General features: G+C 41.3%; 1 protein-coding gene across 1 annotated transcript in view; it reads right to left on the bottom strand.

Moving 5' to 3' along the window:
* Window positions 1-4,925, bottom strand: part of SH3RF2 (SH3 domain containing ring finger 2) — a 159,794-nt gene continuing 154,869 nt past the window's right edge. Inside the window, exon 11 of the mRNA XM_011931469.1 lies at window positions 1-656. The gene's annotated coding sequence lies outside the window, so the exon portion shown is untranslated. The remainder of the gene's footprint in view (window positions 657-4,925) is intronic.

Genomic DNA, 4,925 nt, shown 5'->3' with positions numbered 1-4,925 from the left:
TCTTTATGTACCAAGTCTTTATTTCCTTGATCACTATGTTCTATTAGAAATCCCCGGGGTCAGAAGGTATCAGGGGGAAAAGACTGAATGGAAAAGAATGAAGATGTGGCAGAGGAATGCAGGATGCTTGGTGGGGAGTCAGGCTGGGGTGATGGCTAGGGGACATTGTGCTGAAGCATTGGCCTCTTCGGATTGAGCACCAAAGAGAATATGTCATCTGCTGCATCACTCTAAATTTGATCTGGAGAGACAGGTCAGACCACAGAGCTGGAAGGCATTGGATGTCCTGTCTTGTCATTTGTTAGGTGCCAAGCTGTGAGAAATTAGCAAGATAAAGTTTGGCTTTGACAACAGCAGTGAGTAACAGAGGGATGGGAGTCTGGTGTAACCTGTAGCAACACATGACTCACTTGCTTTTCTCCATTCTGGCCCACTACCCATTAATACTGCGGGTGAAGACAGATTTGCTCTTCCTCCTATTACTCTGCTGTCTTGGAGGCCAGACTGTTGGTATCCCTGTACCATCTCTGACGTTCAAGGAATATCATGCAGTCCACAAACTCTCTATTGAGCAGTTTCCATCCCGGCAGATCGTTTGCTGTCTTCTGCATCCCAGTTGTCAGGAACTCGTCCTGGGAAGATGACCAAAGCAGGCTCTGTAAAGTAAAAAGGATTCCAGAATCTGTTGTGTGCGAATGCAGTTGGGAAGAACTATAATTCTTCAGAATTCTTACACCTTTTGGGCAGAAAGTCATCTTCTCACAGAAGAGGTGCTGTGTTCTTCTGAGTGCATCGTATCAGGAGGCACACAGTATCTGTTTCCCCATTGCTGGTGATGCTAACTTTGGTGTTTTGGTTAAGGTGATTGTCTATGTAAAGTTGTAATTTTTTTTTTCTTCTGTGACTAATAAGTATCTTGCGAGCAGATATTCTGAGACTTTTCAAGTTTTCATCTACTAGTTTTAATATTCATTCATGGTTATTGCCTGAACCAATTATTACTGAGTGGTTGCCAAATGGTTTTTTTTTAAATTCCATAATTCCTTTTACACTTAGAGGTTGGCACTTGACCATAAGGGAGAGCTTTTCCTTCTCCCACATTTATTTATTTATTTATTTATTTATTTATTTATTTATATCCGTATAGGCTCAGGGATTCCTATTTCATTCTATGGGTTATCATCCGTTACTGCCAAGCCCCCTTCTCCTGCTCTAAACCCTGAATCTGATGAAGAAGAAATAACAGGCAAACACATATTGAGAGACATTCCATAAAACAAATGGCTTATACTATTCAAAATTCCAAGACCATGTAAGAAAATGAATCTTGAGGAACTGTTCCACATTAAAGGAAACTAAAGAGGTATGACAACTACATGCAAGATGTGGTCTTGAAAGGGATCCTAGAAAAGACTTGTGAAATAATTTTTCTATAACGGAAAATAGGACAATTAAAAAAATAGTAAGGCAATTGAATAAGACCTGTAGACTAGTTAATAGTACTATATCAACATCGATTTCCTGATTTTCCTGATTTTGTTAGGGTTATGTAAGAGCATATCCTTATTTTATAAAAATATACACTGAAATGTTTAGGGATAAGTGGGCATTTAGTCTCTAACTTACTCTCAAATGGTCCAGAAAAAATAAAAATGAACCTGGTAAAATGTTAACTTTTGGGGAACCTAGTGGGAGAGTTTACAGGAATTCTTTGCACTATTTTAGCAAACATTTATAACAGTCTGAATTTATTTCAACAATAAAAAGTTAAAATCCATGAGCCCCTAGAATTTCTCTGAGGTCTCAAATATTGTATTTTGATGACCAAACTCAGCCTGCAGTCCTATGATCCTCACACATGGAATCAATATCCTCCCCTCCCTGGCCAATCTCTCGCCTCCTTTCTCTTCCTGGGCTGAGGATGCTCCAGAGGAAAGTGCAGCCAAACCTGTCTGGCAGTGCCTTGTGAGGTGAGGGCAGGTGGTTTGATTGCACATAACAGGAGGTCGTTCTTTATGACTTTCTTGCATGACTCTTGGCCCTTCTGAGTACAAATAAAGTCCAAACTAACCATGCTGGAGGAGGAAAGGAGAAAGCTAAAAGGATGATGGGAAATTGGTTCGATAATTTTCTATCTCCTGTCCAATTTTCTTTCATCTAGACCCTGATTTCTTTTCTGTCCAGGGACTCGTGCTGATGTAACAGGCTAGTTTTCTCTTTGGGGAAACTTTAATAATGATCACAGCCTGATTCTTTGTGGGGGTGGTGTGGAACAGTCAGATCTTACAAGCCATTTGTGGAAGTCTTATCACATCAATTTGGGGAGTCTTACCTAAACTCCCAACTTATGAAGGCAGAACTAAGATCTGCGGCTCCAGAGACCCAGTGTACCAGAGAAGCCCCAGCTTTCAAGCAGGCAACCACATTTGGGCTCAAAACTGAGTTGCTCCGAGCTCCCAGTACCTGCAAATGCAATGCAGCACTTCCTCATTAGCTAATGTGCTCCACTCAGCACAACAGCAAGTAAGAGCTGTCAGAGGCTCCAGGTGGCTGCTTTGCATTCAGCGGGAGAAACAGGCATTCTGTGATTACGAGGATGCATTCTGTGTCTCACCATGTCAATAAATTACACATGATTTGGAGTTATGTTGTCTTCACTACACACCACTGAACATGGGCGGGGGTTTCATTTGGTTATTCACCAGTTTTAGCCCTCAAAAGGAAGGCAGTCTGCCTTAGACATATCCTGCCTCTCCTCCTTGTGCCTAGGTTGGTGCCAGTGCTGATACTGGGTGTCCACCTATGGAGAAGGTTCAACCTGTTAATATCACAGTGGGCTCAGAGATGGCCGCTTTGATCTGTATTATCAGTCTTGGTGTCGGCAGCTGTGAAAATGTCCCTCCCAGATTACAGTTTCTGCATTCCAAGCCAGTAGCAGTGGTTTGTTTGCTCTTTTTAACTACATTTATTGTGATGGAACATTTCTGAGAACAAGTGCAGGGGCAGGGAAGTAATAAGGAAGCTACTGCCAAGGGAAAGCTGGCTGCCACATTAATCTGACCTTCCAGGTTGTGCTAAATGATGTAGAAAGAACTTCAACTCCAAGATCAACTGACATTTTAATAGGCACCCCAAAAATCCCATCAATGCTAGGAGGTGTGACTTTTCCTAGGCTGGCATTGTGCAGTATGAAGTAGCAGCCCTTATTAGTACCGTGTCTACAGGCCAGGGGGTTTGGGATTAGGCAGGTAATAATTCTTTGTTTACTGAGTACTCAGAAGACAAGTCTATTTGAAGTAAAAAACAAAAACAGAAACATCACCAAACCCCCCTGATGTCTGGAGATAGCTTTTTCATCCAATCTTTTTTTTTAGATGGAATTTCACTCTTGTCCCCCAGGCTGGAGTACAGTGGCGCGATCTTGGTTCACTGCAACCTCTGCCTCCTGGGTAGCTGGGATTACAGGTGCCCACCACCATGCCCAGCTAATTTTTGTATTTTTAGTAGAGATGGGGTTTCGCCATGTTGGCCAGGCTGGTCTTGAACTCCTGACTTCAGGTGATCCACCTGCCTTGGCCTCCCAAAGTGCTAGTATTATAGGCATGAACCACTGTGTCTAGCCTTTCGCTCAACCTTAACTGAAGTGGAAAGCAGTTAGCAGCCACAGACTGGAGCCAGATTGCCTGGGTTTATTTCCAAACTCCACAATTCCTAGCCTTGTGACCCTATGGAAGTTTCTTAATCTCTCTAGGCCTTAGTTTCTACCAGTAACATGGGAGTAGTAATAGTATTTATTTTGTCTGTTTGTGGGAGTTTTAAATAAGTCGATGTTTGATATCAGTAAAGCACATAGAACAGTGTCTGACACATAGCAGGGACTCTATAATTGTTGGCTCAAAATTATTATTATGGATTAAAATACCTCCTGAAGGATATTTCTTGTGATCCTGCTTCGTAATTATCTCAAAGAACAGAAAATCCTACAGGTAGAAACAGGTCATTAAACAGTGGCTGTCACACTTGTTACTAGAATTTCTTCTGTCCTAAAAACCTGTCCCAGTTTCCTAAGTTGAGTTCCATAAATTTTACATTCCTATCTATCAAAGGATAATAATGGACAGTAACAAAGATAATAATACCTTAGTGTTTATTTTGTGTGGTGTTGTGAGATGTCTTCTATTATTATTCCCTTTATATAGATGAGCAAACTGAAACTCAGATAGGTGAAGTGACTTGCCTAAAGTCACAGCAAGTCACACTTTAGGTACAACTCAGCTGTTCCAAATCTATATCCTGGGCTCTGAAATACTGTGCCAGAGAAAGGTTGGGGGAGTGAGGGGCAGAGAGAAAGAGAGAGAGAGAGAGAGGGCAGAGGGCTAAAGGGAGGAAGAGAAGAGACTCACAACTAGTAATAAGTATTTTCTGAATGAGTAAATGGGTGCAGAAATTCAATAACTATACCCTAATGATAACAAAGGAAATGATATTTTATGTCTCATGTATACATGTATACAATTCCAAACAACCATTTTGGCTGCTTTTTTTTTTTTTTAGATGTCAGTTTGCTTTTTGTTTGCTGTATAGTTACTGCTTTAAAGAGCTGTGAGGGCCAATTCCTCTAAAAGGTGAGTTCTTAAGATCTCACAGTCCTGAATGCTAGTGCCTAAGCCAAGTCCCTTGTTTTAGAGATTGGGAACAGGGTGGAGAAAAGGGCGGTAATTTGTCTCTCCGTTTGTAATAACTCCAGTAACATCTTCCTTATGTTCATCCTTCCTATGACAGGCCTTCTTGTCAGGACAAGAGGGAATTCACTTATTCTCCAATTGTTCATTGTATGATCAAAAATGTTTGATAAATGAAAGACTGCTAGTGGCGGTGAAACCCTGTCTCTACTAAAAACACAAAAAATTAGCCAGGCGTGGTGG

This window comes from Colobus angolensis, unplaced genomic scaffold (assembly GCF_000951035.1).
Source record: "Colobus angolensis palliatus isolate OR3802 unplaced genomic scaffold, Cang.pa_1.0 Scaffold90, whole genome shotgun sequence".
Taxonomy (NCBI): Eukaryota; Metazoa; Chordata; class Mammalia; order Primates; family Cercopithecidae; genus Colobus; species Colobus angolensis.
This window is presented reverse-complemented; position numbering and strand designations above follow the sequence as displayed.